At 47.1% G+C, this 16,131-nt stretch overlaps 41 non-coding genes across 41 annotated transcripts; all 41 read left to right on the top strand.

Annotated features, from left to right (window-relative positions):
* Window positions 1-141: 141 nt before the first annotated feature.
* Window positions 142-333, top strand: LOC132997512 (U2 spliceosomal RNA). Its single transcript, XR_009677569.1, has one exon. It is a non-coding gene; the product is annotated as a U2 spliceosomal RNA (small nuclear RNA).
* A 298-nt stretch (window positions 334-631) lies between these two features.
* Window positions 632-744, top strand: LOC132997696 (U5 spliceosomal RNA). Its single transcript, XR_009677740.1, has one exon. It is a non-coding gene; the product is annotated as a U5 spliceosomal RNA (small nuclear RNA).
* Window positions 745-924: 180 nt separating this feature from the next.
* On the top strand, window positions 925-1,116 carry LOC132997525 (U2 spliceosomal RNA). Its single transcript, XR_009677581.1, has one exon. It is a non-coding gene; the product is annotated as a U2 spliceosomal RNA (small nuclear RNA).
* A 298-nt stretch (window positions 1,117-1,414) lies between these two features.
* Window positions 1,415-1,527, top strand: LOC132997678 (U5 spliceosomal RNA). The gene has a single exon (XR_009677722.1). It is a non-coding gene; the product is annotated as a U5 spliceosomal RNA (small nuclear RNA).
* Window positions 1,528-1,707: 180 nt separating this feature from the next.
* LOC132997708 (U2 spliceosomal RNA) lies at window positions 1,708-1,899 on the top strand. Its single transcript, XR_009677751.1, has one exon. It is a non-coding gene; the product is annotated as a U2 spliceosomal RNA (small nuclear RNA).
* Window positions 1,900-2,197: 298 nt separating this feature from the next.
* On the top strand, window positions 2,198-2,310 carry LOC132997638 (U5 spliceosomal RNA). Its single transcript, XR_009677684.1, has one exon. It is a non-coding gene; the product is annotated as a U5 spliceosomal RNA (small nuclear RNA).
* A 180-nt stretch (window positions 2,311-2,490) lies between these two features.
* Window positions 2,491-2,682, top strand: LOC132997707 (U2 spliceosomal RNA). Its single transcript, XR_009677750.1, has one exon. It is a non-coding gene; the product is annotated as a U2 spliceosomal RNA (small nuclear RNA).
* A 298-nt stretch (window positions 2,683-2,980) lies between these two features.
* On the top strand, window positions 2,981-3,093 carry LOC132997644 (U5 spliceosomal RNA). Its single transcript, XR_009677690.1, has one exon. It is a non-coding gene; the product is annotated as a U5 spliceosomal RNA (small nuclear RNA).
* A 180-nt stretch (window positions 3,094-3,273) lies between these two features.
* LOC132997511 (U2 spliceosomal RNA) lies at window positions 3,274-3,465 on the top strand. Its single transcript, XR_009677568.1, has one exon. It is a non-coding gene; the product is annotated as a U2 spliceosomal RNA (small nuclear RNA).
* A 298-nt stretch (window positions 3,466-3,763) lies between these two features.
* On the top strand, window positions 3,764-3,876 carry LOC132997666 (U5 spliceosomal RNA). Its single transcript, XR_009677711.1, has one exon. It is a non-coding gene; the product is annotated as a U5 spliceosomal RNA (small nuclear RNA).
* A 180-nt stretch (window positions 3,877-4,056) lies between these two features.
* LOC132997706 (U2 spliceosomal RNA) lies at window positions 4,057-4,248 on the top strand. The gene has a single exon (XR_009677749.1). It is a non-coding gene; the product is annotated as a U2 spliceosomal RNA (small nuclear RNA).
* Window positions 4,249-4,546: 298 nt separating this feature from the next.
* LOC132997673 (U5 spliceosomal RNA) lies at window positions 4,547-4,659 on the top strand. Its single transcript, XR_009677717.1, has one exon. It is a non-coding gene; the product is annotated as a U5 spliceosomal RNA (small nuclear RNA).
* A 180-nt stretch (window positions 4,660-4,839) lies between these two features.
* On the top strand, window positions 4,840-5,031 carry LOC132997524 (U2 spliceosomal RNA). The gene has a single exon (XR_009677580.1). It is a non-coding gene; the product is annotated as a U2 spliceosomal RNA (small nuclear RNA).
* Window positions 5,032-5,329: 298 nt separating this feature from the next.
* On the top strand, window positions 5,330-5,441 carry LOC132997697 (U5 spliceosomal RNA). The gene has a single exon (XR_009677741.1). It is a non-coding gene; the product is annotated as a U5 spliceosomal RNA (small nuclear RNA).
* Window positions 5,442-5,621: 180 nt separating this feature from the next.
* LOC132997530 (U2 spliceosomal RNA) lies at window positions 5,622-5,813 on the top strand. The gene has a single exon (XR_009677586.1). It is a non-coding gene; the product is annotated as a U2 spliceosomal RNA (small nuclear RNA).
* Window positions 5,814-6,111: 298 nt separating this feature from the next.
* LOC132997665 (U5 spliceosomal RNA) lies at window positions 6,112-6,224 on the top strand. Its single transcript, XR_009677710.1, has one exon. It is a non-coding gene; the product is annotated as a U5 spliceosomal RNA (small nuclear RNA).
* A 180-nt stretch (window positions 6,225-6,404) lies between these two features.
* LOC132997464 (U2 spliceosomal RNA) lies at window positions 6,405-6,596 on the top strand. Its single transcript, XR_009677523.1, has one exon. It is a non-coding gene; the product is annotated as a U2 spliceosomal RNA (small nuclear RNA).
* Window positions 6,597-6,894: 298 nt separating this feature from the next.
* Window positions 6,895-7,007, top strand: LOC132997642 (U5 spliceosomal RNA). Its single transcript, XR_009677688.1, has one exon. It is a non-coding gene; the product is annotated as a U5 spliceosomal RNA (small nuclear RNA).
* A 180-nt stretch (window positions 7,008-7,187) lies between these two features.
* On the top strand, window positions 7,188-7,379 carry LOC132997492 (U2 spliceosomal RNA). The gene has a single exon (XR_009677550.1). It is a non-coding gene; the product is annotated as a U2 spliceosomal RNA (small nuclear RNA).
* Window positions 7,380-7,677: 298 nt separating this feature from the next.
* On the top strand, window positions 7,678-7,790 carry LOC132997672 (U5 spliceosomal RNA). Its single transcript, XR_009677716.1, has one exon. It is a non-coding gene; the product is annotated as a U5 spliceosomal RNA (small nuclear RNA).
* Window positions 7,791-7,970: 180 nt separating this feature from the next.
* LOC132997523 (U2 spliceosomal RNA) lies at window positions 7,971-8,162 on the top strand. Its single transcript, XR_009677579.1, has one exon. It is a non-coding gene; the product is annotated as a U2 spliceosomal RNA (small nuclear RNA).
* Window positions 8,163-8,460: 298 nt separating this feature from the next.
* LOC132997677 (U5 spliceosomal RNA) lies at window positions 8,461-8,573 on the top strand. Its single transcript, XR_009677721.1, has one exon. It is a non-coding gene; the product is annotated as a U5 spliceosomal RNA (small nuclear RNA).
* Window positions 8,574-8,753: 180 nt separating this feature from the next.
* LOC132997705 (U2 spliceosomal RNA) lies at window positions 8,754-8,945 on the top strand. Its single transcript, XR_009677748.1, has one exon. It is a non-coding gene; the product is annotated as a U2 spliceosomal RNA (small nuclear RNA).
* A 298-nt stretch (window positions 8,946-9,243) lies between these two features.
* On the top strand, window positions 9,244-9,356 carry LOC132997664 (U5 spliceosomal RNA). The gene has a single exon (XR_009677709.1). It is a non-coding gene; the product is annotated as a U5 spliceosomal RNA (small nuclear RNA).
* A 180-nt stretch (window positions 9,357-9,536) lies between these two features.
* Window positions 9,537-9,728, top strand: LOC132997462 (U2 spliceosomal RNA). The gene has a single exon (XR_009677521.1). It is a non-coding gene; the product is annotated as a U2 spliceosomal RNA (small nuclear RNA).
* Window positions 9,729-10,026: 298 nt separating this feature from the next.
* Window positions 10,027-10,139, top strand: LOC132997641 (U5 spliceosomal RNA). Its single transcript, XR_009677687.1, has one exon. It is a non-coding gene; the product is annotated as a U5 spliceosomal RNA (small nuclear RNA).
* Window positions 10,140-10,319: 180 nt separating this feature from the next.
* LOC132997491 (U2 spliceosomal RNA) lies at window positions 10,320-10,511 on the top strand. Its single transcript, XR_009677549.1, has one exon. It is a non-coding gene; the product is annotated as a U2 spliceosomal RNA (small nuclear RNA).
* A 299-nt stretch (window positions 10,512-10,810) lies between these two features.
* LOC132997637 (U5 spliceosomal RNA) lies at window positions 10,811-10,923 on the top strand. Its single transcript, XR_009677683.1, has one exon. It is a non-coding gene; the product is annotated as a U5 spliceosomal RNA (small nuclear RNA).
* Window positions 10,924-11,103: 180 nt separating this feature from the next.
* LOC132997704 (U2 spliceosomal RNA) lies at window positions 11,104-11,295 on the top strand. Its single transcript, XR_009677747.1, has one exon. It is a non-coding gene; the product is annotated as a U2 spliceosomal RNA (small nuclear RNA).
* Window positions 11,296-11,593: 298 nt separating this feature from the next.
* LOC132997684 (U5 spliceosomal RNA) lies at window positions 11,594-11,706 on the top strand. The gene has a single exon (XR_009677728.1). It is a non-coding gene; the product is annotated as a U5 spliceosomal RNA (small nuclear RNA).
* A 180-nt stretch (window positions 11,707-11,886) lies between these two features.
* Window positions 11,887-12,078, top strand: LOC132997703 (U2 spliceosomal RNA). Its single transcript, XR_009677746.1, has one exon. It is a non-coding gene; the product is annotated as a U2 spliceosomal RNA (small nuclear RNA).
* Window positions 12,079-12,376: 298 nt separating this feature from the next.
* LOC132997636 (U5 spliceosomal RNA) lies at window positions 12,377-12,489 on the top strand. The gene has a single exon (XR_009677682.1). It is a non-coding gene; the product is annotated as a U5 spliceosomal RNA (small nuclear RNA).
* A 180-nt stretch (window positions 12,490-12,669) lies between these two features.
* On the top strand, window positions 12,670-12,861 carry LOC132997494 (U2 spliceosomal RNA). The gene has a single exon (XR_009677552.1). It is a non-coding gene; the product is annotated as a U2 spliceosomal RNA (small nuclear RNA).
* Window positions 12,862-13,159: 298 nt separating this feature from the next.
* LOC132997555 (U5 spliceosomal RNA) lies at window positions 13,160-13,272 on the top strand. The gene has a single exon (XR_009677607.1). It is a non-coding gene; the product is annotated as a U5 spliceosomal RNA (small nuclear RNA).
* A 180-nt stretch (window positions 13,273-13,452) lies between these two features.
* Window positions 13,453-13,644, top strand: LOC132997721 (U2 spliceosomal RNA). The gene has a single exon (XR_009677764.1). It is a non-coding gene; the product is annotated as a U2 spliceosomal RNA (small nuclear RNA).
* A 296-nt stretch (window positions 13,645-13,940) lies between these two features.
* LOC132997554 (U5 spliceosomal RNA) lies at window positions 13,941-14,053 on the top strand. The gene has a single exon (XR_009677606.1). It is a non-coding gene; the product is annotated as a U5 spliceosomal RNA (small nuclear RNA).
* A 180-nt stretch (window positions 14,054-14,233) lies between these two features.
* On the top strand, window positions 14,234-14,425 carry LOC132997543 (U2 spliceosomal RNA). Its single transcript, XR_009677598.1, has one exon. It is a non-coding gene; the product is annotated as a U2 spliceosomal RNA (small nuclear RNA).
* A 298-nt stretch (window positions 14,426-14,723) lies between these two features.
* LOC132997635 (U5 spliceosomal RNA) lies at window positions 14,724-14,836 on the top strand. Its single transcript, XR_009677681.1, has one exon. It is a non-coding gene; the product is annotated as a U5 spliceosomal RNA (small nuclear RNA).
* A 180-nt stretch (window positions 14,837-15,016) lies between these two features.
* Window positions 15,017-15,208, top strand: LOC132997469 (U2 spliceosomal RNA). The gene has a single exon (XR_009677528.1). It is a non-coding gene; the product is annotated as a U2 spliceosomal RNA (small nuclear RNA).
* Window positions 15,209-15,506: 298 nt separating this feature from the next.
* Window positions 15,507-15,619, top strand: LOC132997652 (U5 spliceosomal RNA). Its single transcript, XR_009677698.1, has one exon. It is a non-coding gene; the product is annotated as a U5 spliceosomal RNA (small nuclear RNA).
* A 180-nt stretch (window positions 15,620-15,799) lies between these two features.
* LOC132997476 (U2 spliceosomal RNA) lies at window positions 15,800-15,991 on the top strand. The gene has a single exon (XR_009677535.1). It is a non-coding gene; the product is annotated as a U2 spliceosomal RNA (small nuclear RNA).
* Window positions 15,992-16,131: the final 140 nt, after the last annotated feature.

The raw sequence follows: 16,131 nt of genomic DNA, 5'->3' as shown, positions 1-16,131 counted from the left end.
TCAGAAATCAAGCGTCCACAAAGGAGAGCTCGGGCGGAGGTGATAAGCAGCAGCCATCGTTATGCACACCTCCAAATGTGGCACCATATCAAGTGAGATTTGTGCCAAGAGCCTGGCGTGGACATCCAACACTTGGGGATTATCGCTTCTCGGCCTTTTGGCTAAGATCAAGTGTAGTATCTGTTCTTATCAGTTCAATATCTGATATGTCCTCTATATGAGGACTACATATTAAGCAGATTTTTGGCAAGAGGAGCAGAAATGTGGAGCTTGCTCCCTTCTCTCCACGCATCGACCTAGCATTGCAGTGCCGCTGGGAACGGTGCACTCTGTTCTTACCCTGTAGAAAAGCAAACACTCAAGACCTGCTGGGAGACTTGGTTAGAAACCAGAGTCAGCTATTTGGACCCAATGTAAGTGGTTCAGGGATCTATCGCTTAAACAGGCTTAAAAGCCAATCACAGTACTCAGGGCAGGAGCTAATAAAGACGTGTATAATTTTGGTTGCCAAATGGGGGCGGGGTGGGAATGTTGCATACTGGGCTCTGACATGCGGAAAGAAAAGGCCTACCGTAAAGGTGGTGAATGTGACCGAGAGGCTCCACCGATGCTCTCCAACACAGGGCCATGCTGACTCTGGTTTCTCCTCATAACGCACAAGTCTTTCGCCTTTTACTAAAGACTTCTGTGGAGAGGAACAAACATGAGTTGAATATATTTTTGGCAGGCTTTGCTTCATGGCTGAGCCTTTTGAAATTGTGAAAAGTCAAAGAGCTGTCTAGGTCAGAAATCAAGCGTCCACAAAGGAGAGCTCGGGCGGAGGTGATAAGCAGCAGCCATCGTTATGCACACCTCCAAATGTGGCACCATCTCAAGTGAGATTTGTGCCAAGAGCCTGGCGTGGACATCCAACACTTGGGGATTATCGCTTCTCGGCCTTTTGGCTAAGATCAAGTGTAGTATCTGTTCTTATCAGTTTAATATCTGATATGTCCTGTTTATGAGGACTACATATTAAGCAGATTTTTGGCAAGAGGAGCAGAAATGTGGAGCTTGCTCCCTTCTCTCCACGCATCGACCTAGCATTGCAGTCCCGCTGGGAACGGTGCACTCTGTTCTTACCCTGTAGAAAAGCAAACACTCAAGACCTGCTGGTAGACTTGGTGAGAAACCAGAGTCAGCTATTTGGACCCAATGTAAGTGGTTCAGGGATCTATCGCTTAAACAGGCTTAAAAGCCAATCACAGTAGTCAAGGCAGGAGCTAATAAAGACGTGTATAATTTTGGTTGCCAGATGGGGGCGGGGTGGGAATGTTGCATACTGGGCTCTGACATGCGGAAAGAAAAGGCCTAACGTGAAGGTGGTGAATGTGACCGAGAGGCTCCACCGCTGCTCTCCAACACAGGGCCATGCTGACTCTGGTTTCTCTTCATAACGCACAAGTCTTTCGCCTTTTACTAAAGTCTTCCGTGGAGAGGAACAAACATGAGTTGAATATATTTTTGGCAGGCTTTTCTTCATGGCTGAGCCTTTTGAAATTGTGAAAAGTCAAAGAGCTGTCTAGGTCAGAAATCAAGCGTCCACAAAGGAGAGCTCGGGCGGAGGTGATAAGCAGCAGCCATCGTTATGCACACCTCCAAATGTGGCACCATATCAAGTGAGATTTGTGCCAAGAGCCTGGCGTGGACATCCAACACTTGGGGATTATCGCTTCTCGGCCTTTTGGCTAAGATCAAGTGTAGTATCTGTTCTTATCAGTTTAATATCTGATATGTCCTCTATATGAGGACTACATATTAAGCAGATTTTTGGCAAGAGGAGCAGAAATGTGGAGCTTGCTCCCTTCTCTCCACGCATCGACCTAGCATTGCAGTGCCGCTGGGAACGGTGCACTCTGTTCTTACCCTGTAGAAATGCAAACACTCAAGACCTGCTGGGAGACTTGGTGAGAAACCAGAGTCAGCTATTTGGACCCAATGTAAGTGGTTCAGGGATCTATCGCTTAAACAGGCTTAAAAGCCAATCACAGTAGTCAGGGCAGGAGCTAATAAAGACGTGTATAATTTTGGTTGCCAGATGGGGGCGGGGTGGGAATGTTGCATACTGGGCTCTGACATGCGGAAAGAAAAGGCCTACCGTGAAGGTGGTGAATGTGACCGAGAGGCTCCACCGCTGCTCTCCAACACAGGGCCATGCTGACTCTGGTTTCTCTTCATAACGCACAAGTCTTTCGCCTTTTACTAAAGACTTCCGTGGAGAGGAACAAACATGAGTTGAATATATTTTTGGCAGGCTTTGCTTCATGGCTGAGCCTTTTGAAATTGTGAAAAGTCAAAGAGCTGTCTAGGTCAGAAATCAAGCGTCCACAAAATAGAGCTCGGGCGAAGGTGATAAGCAGCAGCCATCGTTATGCACACCTCCAAATGTGGCACCATCTCAAGTGAGATTTGTGCCAACAGCCTGGCGTGCTCATCCAACACTTGGGGATTATCGCTTCTCGGCCTTTTGGCTAAGATCAAGTGTAGTATCTGTTCTTATCAGTTTAATATCTGATATGTCCTCTATATGAGGACTACATATTAAGCAGATTTTTGGCAAGAGGAGCAGAAATGTGGAGCTTGCTCCCTTCTCTCCACGCATCGACCTAGCATTGCAGTGCCGCTGGGAACGGTGCACTCTGTTCTTACCCTGTAGAAAAGCAAACACTCAAGACCTGCTGGGAGACTTGGTGAGAAACCAGAGTCAGCTATTTGGACCCAATGTAAGTGGTTCAGGGATCTATCGCTTAAACAGGCTAAAAAGCCAATCACAGTAGTCAGGGCAGGAGCTAATAAAGACGTGTATAATTTTGGTTGCCAGATGGGGGCGGGGTGGGAATGTTGCATACTGGGCTCTGACATGCGGAAAGAAAAGGCCTACCGTGAAGGTGGTGAATGTGACCGAGAGGCTCCACCGCTGCTCTCCAACACAGGGCCATGCTGACTCTGGTTTCTCTTCATGACGCACAAGTCTTTCGCCTTTTACTAAAGACTTCCGTGGAGAGGAACAAACATGAGTTGAATATATTTTTGGCAGGCTTTGCTTCATAGCTGAGCCTTTTGAAATTGTGAAAAGTCAAAGAGCTGTCTAGGTCAGAAATCAAGCGTCCACAAAGGAGAGCTCGGGCGGAGGTGATAAGCAGCAGCCATCGTTATGCACACCTCCAAATGTGGCACCATATCAAGTGAGATTTGTGCCAAGAGCCTGGCGTGGACATCCAACACTTGGGGATTATCGCTTCTCGGCCTTTTGGCTAAGATCAAGTGTAGTATCTGTTCTTATCAGTTCAATATCTGATATGTCCTCTATATGAGGACTACATATTAAGCAGATTTTTGGCAAGAGGAGCAGAAATGTGGAGCTTGCTCCCTTCTCTCCACGCATCGACCTAGCATTGCAGTGCCGCTGGGAACGGTGCACTCTGTTCTTACCCTGTAGAAAAGCAAACACTAAAGACCTGCTGGGAGACTTGGTGAGAAACCAGAGTCAGCTATTTGGACCCAATGTAAGTGGTTCAGGGATCTATCGCTTAAACAGGCTTAAAAGCCAATCACAGTAGTCAGGGCAGGAGCTAATAAAGACGTGTATAATTTTGGTTGCCAGATGGGGGCGGGGTGGGAATGTTGCATACTGGACTCTGATATGCGGAAAGAAAAGGCCTACCGTGAAGATGGTGAATGTGACCGAGAGGCTCCACCACTGCTCTCCAACTCAGGGCCATGCTGACTCTGGTTTCTCTTCATAACGCACAAGTCTTTCGCCTTTTACTAAAGACTTCCGTGGAGAGGAACAAACATGAGTTGAATATATTTTTGGCAGGCTTTGCTTCATCGCTGAGCCTTTTGAAATTGTGAAAAGTCAAAGAGCTGTCTAGGTCAGAAATCAAGCGTCCACAAAATAGAGCTCGGGCGAAGGTGATAAGCAGCAGCCATCGTTATGCACACCTCCAAATGTGGCACCATCTCAAGTGAGATTTGTGCCAAGAGCCTGGCGTGGACATCCAACACTTGGGGATTATCGCTTCTCGGCCTTTTGGCTAAGATCAAGTGTAGTATCTGTTCTTATCAGTTTAATATCTGATATGTCCTCTATATGAGGACTACATATTAAGCAGATTTTTGGCAAGAGGAGCAGAAATGTGGAGCTTGCTCCCTTCTCTCCACGCATCGACCTAGCATTGCAGTGCCGCTGGGAACGGTGCACTCTGTTCTTACCCTGTAGAAAAGCAAACACTCAAGACCTGCTGGGAGACTTGGTTAGAAACCAGAGTCAGCTATTTGGACCCAATGTAAGTGGTTCAGGGATCTATCGCTTAAACAGGCTTAAAAGCCAATCACAGTAGTCAGGGCAGGAGCTAATAAAGACGTGTATAATTTTGGTTGCCAAATGGGGGCGGGGTGGGAATGTTGCAAACTGGGCTCTGACATGCGGAAAGAAAAGGCCTACCGTGAAGGTGGTGAATGTGACCGAGAGGCTCCACCGCTGCTCTCCAACACAGGGCCATGCTGACTCTAGTTTCTCTTCATAACGCACAAGTCTTTCGCCTTTTACTAAAGACTTCCGTGGAGAGGAACAAACATGAGTTGAATATATTTTTGGCAGGCTTTGCTTCATGGCTGAGCCTTTTGAAATTGTGAAAAGTCAAAGAGCTGTCTAGGTCAGAAATCAAGCGTCCACAAAGGAGAGCTCGGGCGGAGGTGATAAGCAGCAGCCATCGTTATGCACACCTCCAAATGTGGCACCATCTCAAGTGAGATTTGTGCCAAGAGCCTGGCGTGGACATCCAACACTTGGGGATTATCGCTTCTCGGCCTTTTGGCTAAGATCAAGTGTAGTATCTGTTCTTATCAGTTTAATATCTGATATGTCCTGTTTATGAGGACTACATATTAAGCAGATTTTTGGCAAGAGGAGCAGAAATGTGGAGCTTGCTCCCTTCTCTCCACGCATCGACCTAGCATTGCAGTCCCGCTGGGAACGGTGCACTCTGTTCTTACCCTGTAGAAAAGCAAACACTCAAGACCTGCTGGTAGACTTGGTGAGAAACCAGAGTCAGCTATTTGGACCCAATGTAAGTGGTTCAGGGATCTATCGCTTAAACAGGCTTAAAAGCCAATCACAGTAGTCAAGGCAGGAGCTAATAAAGACGTGTATAATTTTGGTTGCCAGATGGGGGCGGGGTGGGAATGTTGCATACTGGGCTCTGACATGCGGAAAGAAAAGGCCTAACGTGAAGGTGGTGAATGTGACCGAGAGGCTCCACCGCTGCTCTCCAACACAGGGCCATGCTGACTCTGGTTTCTCTTCATAACGCACAAGTCTTTCGCCTTTTACTAAAGTCTTCCGTGGAGAGGAACATCATGAGTTGAATATATTTTTGGCAGGCTTTTCTTCATGGCTGAGCCTTTTGAAATTGTGAAAAGTCAAAGAGCTGTCTAGGTCAGAAATCAAGCGTCCACAAAGGAGAGCTCGGGCGGAGGTGATAAGCAGCAGCCATCGTTATGCACACCTCCAAATGTGGCACCATATCAAGTGAGATTTGTGCCAAGAGCCTGTCGTGGACATCCAACACTTGGGGATTATCGCTTCTCGGACTTTTGGCTAAGATCAAGTGTAGTATCTGTTCTTATCAGTTTAATATCTGATATGTCCTCTATATGAGGACTACATATTAAGCAGATTTTTGGCAAGAGGAGCAGAAATGTGGAGCTTGCTCCCTTCTCTCCACGCATCGACCTAGCATTGCAGTGCCGCTGGGAACGGTGCACTCTGTTCTTACCCTGTAGAAAAGCAAACCCTAAAGACCTGCTGGGAGACTTGGTGAGAAACCAGAGTCAGCTATTTGGACCCAATGTAAGTGGTTCAGGGATCTATCGCTTAAACAGGCTTAAAAGCCAATCACAGTAGTCAGGGCAGGAGCTAATAAAGACGTGTATAATTTTGGTTGCCAAATGGGGGCGGGGTGGGAATGTTGCATACTGGGCTCTGATATGCGGAAAGAAAAGGCCTACCGTGAAGGTGGTGAATGTGACCGAGAGGCTCCACCGCTGCTCTCCAACACAGGGCCATGCTGACTCTGGTTTCTCTTCATAACGCACAAGTCTTTCGCCTTTTACTAAAGACTTCCGTGGAGAGGAACAAACATGAGTTGAATATATTTTTGGCAGGCTTTGCTTCATCGCTGAGCCTTTTGAAATTGTGAAAAGTCAAAGAGCTGTCTAGGTCAGAAATCAAGCGTCCACAAAATAGAGCTCGGGCGAAGGTGATAAGCAGCAGCCATCGTTATGCACACCTCCAAATGTGGCACCATCTCAAGTGAGATTTGTGCCAAGAGCCTGGCGTGGACATCCAACACTTGGGGATTATCGCTTCTCGGCCTTTTGGCTAAGATCAAGTGTAGTATCTGTTCTTATCAGTTTAATATCTGATATGTCCTCTATATGAGGACTACATATTAAGCAGATTTTTGGCAAGAGGAGCAGAAATGTGGAGCTTGCTCCCTTCTCTCCATGCATCGACCTAGCATTGCAGTGCCGCTGGGAACGGTGCACTCTGTTCTTACCCTGTAGAAAAGCAAACACTCAAGACCTGCTGGTAGACTTGGTGAGAAACCAGAGTCAGCTATTTGGACCCAATGTAAGTGGTTCAGGGATCTATCGCTTAAACAGGCTTAAAAGCCAATCACAGTAGTCAGGGCAGGAGCTAATAAAGACGTGTATAATTTTGGTTGCCAGATGGGGGCGGGGTGGGAATGTTGCATACTGGGCTCTGACATGCGGAAAGAAAAGGCCTACCGTGAAGGTGGTGAATGTGACCGAGAGGCTCCACCGCTGCTCTCCAACACAGGGCCATGCTCACTCTGGTTTCTCTTCATAACGCACAAGTCTTTCGCCTTTTACTAAAGACTTCCGTGGAGAGGAACAAACATGAGTTGAATATATTTTTGGCAGGCTTTGCTTCATGGCTGAGCCTTTTGAAATTGTGAAAAGTCAAAGAGCTGTCTAGGTCAGAAATCAAGCGTCCACAAAGGAGAGCTCGGGCGGAGGTGATAAGCAGCAGCCATCGTTATGCACACCTCCAAATGTGGCACCATATAAAGTGAGATTTGTGCCAAGAGCCTGGCGTGGACATCCAACACTTGGGGATTATCGCTTCTCGGCCTTTTGGCTAAGATCAAGTGTAGTATCTGTTCTTATCAGTTTAATATCTGATATGTCCTCTATATGAGGACTACATATTAAGCAGATTTTTGGCAAGAGGAGCAGAAATGTGGAGCTTGCTCCCTTCTCTCCACGCATCGACCTAGCATTGCAGTGCCACTGGGAACGGTGCACTCTGTTCTTACCCTGTAGAAAAGCAAACACTCAAGACCTGCTGGGAGACTTGGTGAGAAACCAGAGTCAGCTATTTGGACCCAATGTAAGTGGTTCAGGGATCTATCGCTTAAACAGGCTTAAAAGCCAATCACAGTAGTCAGGGCAGGAGCTAATAAAGACGTGTATAATTTTGGTTGCCAAATGGGGGCGGGGTGGGAATGTTGCAAACTGGGCTCTGACATGCGGAAAGAAAAGGCCTACCGTGAAGATGGTGAATGTGACCGAGAGGCTCCACCGCTGCTCTCCAACACAGGGCCATGCTGACTCTAGTTTCTCTTCATAACGCACAAGTCTTTCGCCTTTTACTAAAGACTTCCGTGGAGAGGAACAAACATGAGTTGAATATATTTTTGGCAGGCTTTGCTTCATGGCTGAGCCTTTTGAAATTGTGAAAAGTCAAAGAGCTGTCTAGGTCAGAAATCAAGCGTCCACAAAGGAGAGCTCGGGCGGAGGTGATAAGCAGCAGCCATCGTTATGCACACCTCCAAATGTGGCACCATCTCAAGTGAGATTTGTGCCAAGAGCCTGGCGTGGACATCCAACACTTGGGGATTATCGCTTCTCGGCCTTTTGGCTAAGATCAAGTGTAGTATCTGTTCTTATCAGTTTAATATCTGATATGTCCTGTTTATGAGGACTACATATTAAGCAGATTTTTGGCAAGAGGAGCAGAAATGTGGAGCTTGCTCCCTTCTCTCCACGCATCGACCTAGCATTGCAGTCCCGCTGGGAACGGTGCACTCTGTTCTTACCCTGTAGAAAAGCAAACACTCAAGACCTGCTGGTAGACTTGGTGAGAAACCAGAGTCAGCTATTTGGACCCAATGTAAGTGGTTCAGGGATCTATCGCTTAAACAGGCTTAAAAGCCAATCACAGTAGTCAAGGCAGGAGCTAATAAAGACGTGTATAATTTTGGTTGCCAGATGGGGGCGGGGTGGGAATGTTGCATACTGGGCTCTGACATGCGGAAAGAAAAGGCCTAACGTGAAGGTGGTGAATGTGACCGAGAGGCTCCACCGCTGCTCTCCAACACAGGGCCATGCTGACTCTGGTTTCTCTTCATAACGCACAAGTCTTTCGCCTTTTACTAAAGTCTTCCGTGGAGAGGAACAAACATGAGTTGAATATATTTTTGGCAGGCTTTTCTTCATGGCTGAGCCTTTTGAAATTGTGAAAAGTCAAAGAGCTGTCTAGGTCAGAAATCAAGCGTCCACAAAGGAGAGCTCGGGCGGAGGTGATAAGCAGCAGCCATCGTTATGCACACCTCCAAATGTGGCACCATATCAAGTGAGATTTGTGCCAAGAGCCTGTCGTGGACATCCAACACTTGGGGATTATCGCTTCTCGGCCTTTTGGCTAAGATCAAGTGTAGTATCTGTTCTTATCAGTTTAATATCTGATATGTCCTCTATATGAGGACTACATATTAAGCAGATTTTTGGCAAGAGGAGCAGAAATGTGGAGCTTGCTCCCTTCTCTCCACGCATCGACCTAGCATTGCAGTGCCGCTGGGAACGGTGCACTCTGTTCTTACCCTGTAGAAAAGCAAACCCTAAAGACCTGCTGGGAGACTTGGTGAGAAACCAGAGTCAGCTATTTGGACCCAATGTAAGTGGTTCAGGGATCTATCGCTTAAACAGGCTTAAAAGCCAATCACAGTAGTCAGGGCAGGAGCTAATAAAGACGTGTATAATTTTGGTTGCCAAATGGGGGCGGGGTGGGAATGTTGCATACTGGGCTCTGATATGCGGAAAGAAAAGGCCTACCGTGAAGGTGGTGAATGTGACCGAGAGGCTCCACCGCTGCTCTCCAACACAGGGCCATGCTGACTCTGGTTTCTCTTCATAACGCACAAGTCTTTCGCCTTTTACTAAAGACTTCCGTGGAGAGGAACAAACATGAGTTGAATATATTTTTGGCAGGCTTTGCTTCATCGCTGAGCCTTTTGAAATTGTGAAAAGTCAAAGAGCTGTCTAGGTCAGAAATCAAGCGTCCACAAAATAGAGCTCGGGCGAAGGTGATAAGCAGCAGCCATCGTTATGCACACCTCCAAATGTGGCACCATCTCAAGTGAGATTTGTGCCAAGAGCCTGGCGTGGACATCCAACACTTGGGGATTATCGCTTCTCGGCCTTTTGGCTAAGATCAAGTGTAGTATCTGTTCTTATCAGTTTAATATCTGATATGTCCTCTATATGAGGACTACATATTAAGCAGATTTTTGGCAAGAGGAGCAGAAATGTGGAGCTTGCTCCCTTCTCTCCATGCATCGACCTAGCATTGCAGTGCCGCTGGGAACGGTGCACTCTGTTCTTACCCTGTAGAAAAGCAAACACTCAAGACCTGCTGGTAGACTTGGTGAGAAACCAGAGTCAGCTATTTGGACCCAATGTAAGTGGTTCAGGGATCTATCGCTTAAACAGGCTTAAAAGCCAATCACAGTAGTCAGGGCAGGAGCTAATAAAGACGTGTATAATTTTGGTTGCCAGATGGGGGCGGGGTGGGAATGTTGCATACTGGGCTCTGACATGCGGAAAGAAAAGGCCTACCGTGAAGGTGGTGAATGTGACCGAGAGGCTCCACCGCTGCTCTCCAACACAGGGCCATGCTCACTCTGGTTTCTCTTCATAACGCACAAGTCTTTCGCCTTTTACTAAAGACTTCCGTGGAGAGGAACAAACATGAGTTGAATATATTTTTGGCAGGCTTTGCTTCATGGCTGAGCCTTTTGAAATTGTGAAAAGTCAAAGAGCTGTCTAGGTCAGAAATCAAGCGTCCACAAAGGAGAGCTCGGGCGGAGGTGATAAGCAGCAGCCATCGTTATGCACACCTCCAAATGTGGCACCATATAAAGTGAGATTTGTGCCAAGAGCCTGGCGTGGACATCCAACACTTGGGGATTATCGCTTCTCGGCCTTTTGGCTAAGATCAAGTGTAGTATCTGTTCTTATCAGTTTAATATCTGATATGTCCTCTATATGAGGACTACATATTAAGCAGATTTTTGGCAAGAGGAGCAGAAATGTGGAGCTTGCTCCCTTCTCTCCACGCATCGACCTAGCATTGCAGTGCCACTGGGAACGGTGCACTCTGTTCTTACCCTGTAGAAAAGCAAACACTCAAGACCTGCTGGGAGACTTGGTGAGAAACCAGAGTCAGCTATTTGGACCCAATGTAAGTGGTTCAGGGATCTATCGCTTAAACAGGCTTAAAAGCCAATCACAGTAGTCAAGGCAGGAGCTAATAAAGACGTGTATAATTTTGGTTGCCAGATGGGGGCAGGGTTGGGAATGTTGCATACTGGGCTCTGATATGCGGAAAGAAAAGGCCTACCGTGAAGGTGGTGAATGTGACCGAGAGGCTCCACCACTGCTCTCCAACACAGGGCCATGCTGACTCTGGTTTCTCTTCATAACGCACAAGTCTTTCGCCTTTTACTAAAGACTTCCGTGGAGAGGAACAAACATGAGTTGAATATATTTTTGGCAGGCTTTGCTTCATGGCTGAGCCTTTTGAAATTGTGAAAAGTCAAAGAGCTGTCTAGGTCAGAAATCAAGCGTCCACAAAATAGAGCTCGGGCGAAGGTGATAAGCAGCAGCCATCGTTATGCACACCTCCAAATGTGGCACCATCTCAAGTGAGATTTGTGCCAAGAGCCTGGCGTGCTCATCCAACACTTGGGGATTATCGCTTCTCGGCCTTTTGGCTAAGATCAAGTGTAGTATCTGTTCTTATCAGTTTAATATCTGATATGTCCTCTATATGAGGACTACATATTAAGCAGATTTTTGGCAAGAGGAGCAGAAATGTGGAGCTTGCTCCCTTCTCTCCACGCATCGACCTAGCATTGCAGTGCCGCTGGGAACGGTGCACTCTGTTCTTACCCTGTAGAAAAGCAAACACTCAAGACCTGCTGGGAGACTTGGTGAGAAACCAGAGTCAGCTATTTGGACCCAATGTAAGTGGTTCAGGGATCTATCGCTTAAACAGGCTAAAAAGCCAATCACAGTAGTCAGGGCAGGAGCTAATAAAGACGTGTATAATTTTGGTTGCCAGATGGGGGCGGGGTGGGAATGTTGCATACTGGGCTCTGACATGCGGAAAGAAAAGGCCTACCGTGAAGGTGGTGAATGTGACCGAGAGGCTCCACCGCTGCTCTCCAACACAGGGCCATGCTGACTCTGGTTTCTATTCATAACGCACAAGTCTTTCGCCTTTTACTAAAGACTTCCGTGGAGAGGAACAAACATGAGTTGAATATATTTTTGGCAGGCTTTGCATCATGGCTGAGCCTTTTGAAATTGTGAAAAGTCAAAGAGCTGTCTAGGTCAGAAATCAAGCGTCCACAAAGGAGAGCTCGGGCGGAGGTGATAAGCAGCAGCCATCGTTATGCACACCTCCAAATGTGGCACCATATCAAGTGAGATTTGTGCCAAGAGCCTGGCGTGGACATCCAACACTTGGGGATTATCGCTTCTCGGCCTTTTGGCTAAGATCAAGTGTAGTATCTGTTCTTATCAGTTTAATATCTGATATGTCCTCTATATGAGGACTACATATTAAGCAGATTTTTGGCAAGAGGAGCAGAAATGTGGAGCTTGCTCCCTTCTCTCCACGCATCGACCTAGCATTGCAGTGCCGCTGGGAACGGTGCACTCTGTTCTTACCCTGTAGAAAAGCAAACACTCAAGACCTGCTGGGAGACTTGGTGAGAAACCAGAGTCAGCTATTTGGACCCAATGTAAGTGGTTCAGGGATCTATCGCTTAAACAGGCTTAAAAGCCAATCACAGTAGTCAGGGCAGGAGCAAATAAAGACGTGTATAATTTTGGTTGCCAAATGGGGGCGGGGTGGGAATGTTGCATACTGGGCTCTGACATGCGGAAAGAAAAGGCCTACCGTAAAGGTGGTGAATGTGACCGAGAGGCTCCACCGCTGCTCTCCAACACAGGGCCATGCTGACTCTGGTTTCTCTTCATAACGCACAAGTCTTTCGCCTTTTACTAAAGACTTCCGTGGAGAGGAACAAACATGAGTTGAATATATTTTTGGCAGGCTTTGCTTCATGGCTGAGCCTTTTGAAATTGTGAAAAGTCAAAGAGCTGTCTAGGTCAGAAATCAAGCGTCCACAAAGGAGAGCTCGGGCGGAGGTGATAAGCAGCAGCCATCGTTATGCACACCTCCAAATGTGGCACCATATCAAGTGAGATTTGTGCCAAGAGCCTGGCGTGGACATCCAACACTTGGGGATTATCGCTTCTCGGCCTTTTGGCTAAGATCAAGTGTAGTATCTGTTCTTATCAGTTTAATATCTGATATGTCCTCTATATGAGGACTACATAGTAAGCAGATTTTTGGCGAGAGGAGCAGAAATGTGGAGCTTGCTCCCTTCTCTCCACGCATCGACCTAGCATTGCAGTGCCGCTGGGAACGGTGCACTCTGTTGTTACCATGTAGAAAAGCAAACACTCAAGACCTGCTGGGAGACTTGGTGAGAAACCAGAGTCAGCTATTTGGACCCAATGTAAGTGGTTCAGGGATCTATCGCTTAAACAGGCTTAAAAGCCAATCACAGTAGTCAGGGCAGGAGCTAATAAAGACGTGTATAATTTTGGTTGCCAGATGGGGGCGGGGTGGGAATGTTGCATACTGGGCTCTGACATGCGGAAAGAAAAGGCCTACCGTGAAGGTGGTGAATGTGACCGAGAGGCTCCACCGCTGCTCTCCAACACAGGGCCATGCTTACTCTGGTTTCTCTTCATAACGCACAAGTCTTTCGCCTTTTACTAAAGACTTCCGTGGAGAGGAACAAACATGAGTTGAATATATTTTTGGCAGGCTTTGCTTCATGGCTGAGCCTTTTGAAATTGTGAAAAGTCAAAGAGCTGTCTAGGTCAGAAATCAAGCGTCCACAAAGGAGAGCTCGGGCGGAGGTGATAAGCAGCAGCCATCGTTATGCACACCTCCAAATGTGGCACCATCTCAAGTGAGATTTGTGCCAAGAGCCTGGCGTGGACATCCAACACTTGGGGATTATCGCTTCTCGGCCTTTTGGCTAAGATCAAGTGTAGTATCTGTTCTTATCAGTTTAATATCTGATATGTCCTCTATATGAGGACTACATATTAAGCAGATTTTTGGCAAGAGGAGCAGAAATGTGGAGCTTGCTCCCTTCTCTCCACGCATCGACCTAGCTTTGCAGTACCGCTGGGAACGGTGCACTCTGTTCTTACCCTGTAGATAAGCAAACACTCAAGACCTGCTGGGACACTTGGTGAGAAACCAGAGTCAGCTATTTGGACCCAATGTAAGTGGTTCAGGGATCTATCGCTTAAACAGGCTTAAAAGCCAATCACAGTAGTCAGGGCAGGAGCTAATAAAGACGTGTATAATTTTGGTTGCCAAATGGGGGCGGGGTGGGAATGTTGCATACTGGGCTGACATGCGGAAAGAAAAGGCCTACCGTGAAGGTGGTGAATGTGACCGAGAGTCTCCACCGCTGCTCTCCAACACAGGGCCATGCTTACTCTGGTTTCTCTTCATAACGCACAAGTCTTTCGCCTTTTACTAAAGACTTCCGTGGAGAGGAACAAACATGAGTTGAATATATTTTTGGCAGGCTTTGCTTCATGGCTGAGCCTTTTGAAATTGTGAAAAGTCAAAGAGCTGTCTAGGTCAGAAATCAAGCGTCCACAAAGGAGAGCTCGGGCGGAGGTGATAAGCAGCAGCCATCGTTATGCACACCTCCAAATGTGGCACCATCTCAAGTGAGATTTGTGCCAAGAGCCTGTCGTGGACATCCAACACTTGGGGATTATCGCTTCTCGGACTTTTGGCTAAGATCAAGTGTAGTATCTGTTCTTATCAGTTTAATATCTGATATGTCCTCTATATGAGGACTACATATTAAGCAGATTTTTGGCAAGAGGAGCAGAAATGTGGACCTTGCTCCCTTCTCTCCACGCATCGACCTAGCATTGCAGTGCCTCTGGGAATGGTGAACTCTGTTCTTACCCTTTAGAAAAGCAAACACTCAAGACCTGCTGGGAGACTTGGTGAGAAACCAGAGTCAGCTATTTGGACTCAATGTAAGTGGTTCAGGGATCTATCGCTTAAACAGGCTTAAAAGCCAATCACAGTAGTCAGGGCAGGAGCTAATAAAGACGTGTATAATTTTGGTTGCCAGATGGGGGCGGGGTGGGAATGTTGCATACTGGGCTCTGACATGCGGAAAGAAAAGGCCTACCGTGAAGGTGGTGAATGTGACCGAGAGTCTCCACCGCTGCTCTCCAACACAGGGCCATGCTGACTCTGGTTTCTCTTCATAACGCACAAGTCTTTCGCCTTTTACTAAAGACTTCCGTGGAGAGGAACAAACATGAGTTGAATATATTTTTGGCAGGCTTTGCTTCATGGCTGAGCCTTTTGAAATTGTGAAAAGTCAAAGAGCTGTCTAGGTCAGAAATCAAGCGTCCACAAAGGAGAGCTCGGGCGGAGGTGATAAGCAGCAGCCATCGTTATGCACACCTCCAAATGTGGCACCATCTCAAGTGAGATTTGTGCCAAGAGCCTGGCGTGGACATCCAACACTTGGGGATTATCGCTTCTCGGCCTTTTGGCTAAGATCAAGTGTAGTATCTGTTCTTATCAGTGTAATATCTGATATGTCCTCTATATGAGGACTACATATTAAGCAGATTTTTGGCAAGAGGAGCAGAAATGTGGAGCTTGCTCCCTTCTCTCCACGCATCGACCTAGCATTGCAGTGCCGCTGGGAACGGTGCACTCTGTTCTTACCCTGTAGAAAAGCAAACACTCAAGACCTGCTGGGAGACTTGGTGAGAAACCAGAGTCAGCTATTTGGACCCAATGTAAGTGGTTCAGGGATCTATCGCTTAAACAGGCTTAAAAGCCAATCACAGTAGTCAGGGCAGGAGCTAATAAAGACGTGTATAATTTTGGTTGCCAGATGGGGGCGGGGTGGGAATGTTGCATACTGGGCTCTGACATGCGGAAAGAAAAGGCCTACCGTGAAGGTGGTGAATGTGACCGAGAGGCTCCACCGCTGCTCTCCAACACAGGGCCATGCCGACTCTGGTTTCTCTTCATAACGCACAAGTCTTTCGCCTTTTACTAAAGACTTCCGTGGAGAGGAACAAACATGAGTTGAATATATTTTTGGCAGGCTTTGCTTCATGGCTGAGCCTTTTGAAATTGTGAAAAGTCAAAGAGCTGTCTAGGTCAGAAATCAAGCGTCCACAAAGGAGAGCTCGGGCGGAGGTGATAAGCAGCAGCCATCATTATGCACACCTCCAAATGTGGCACCATATCAAGTGAGATTTGTGCCAAGAGCCTGGCGTGGACATCCAACACTTGGGGATTATCGCTTCTCTGCCTTTTGGCTAAGATCAAGTGTAGTATCTGTTCTTATCAGTTTAATATCTGATATGTCCTCTATATGAGGACTACATATTAAGCAGATTTTTGGAAAGAGGAGCAGAAATGTGGAGCTTGCTCCCTTCTCTCCACGCATTGACCTAGCATTGCAGTGCCGCTGGGAACGGTGCACTCTGTTCTTACCCTGTAGAAAAGCAAACACTCAAGACCTGCTGGTAGACTTGGTGAGAAACCAGAGTCAGCTATTTGGACCCAATGTAAGTGGTTCAGGGATCTATCGCTTAAACAGGCTTAAAAGCCAATCACAGTAGTCAGGG

The sequence above is a fragment of the Limanda limanda genome, unplaced genomic scaffold (genome assembly GCF_963576545.1).
Source record: "Limanda limanda unplaced genomic scaffold, fLimLim1.1 SCAFFOLD_39, whole genome shotgun sequence".
Lineage (NCBI taxonomy): Eukaryota > Metazoa > Chordata > Actinopteri > Pleuronectiformes > Pleuronectidae > Limanda > Limanda limanda.
Note: the sequence above shows the minus strand (reverse complement) of the source record. Positions and strands in the feature narration are given on the sequence as shown.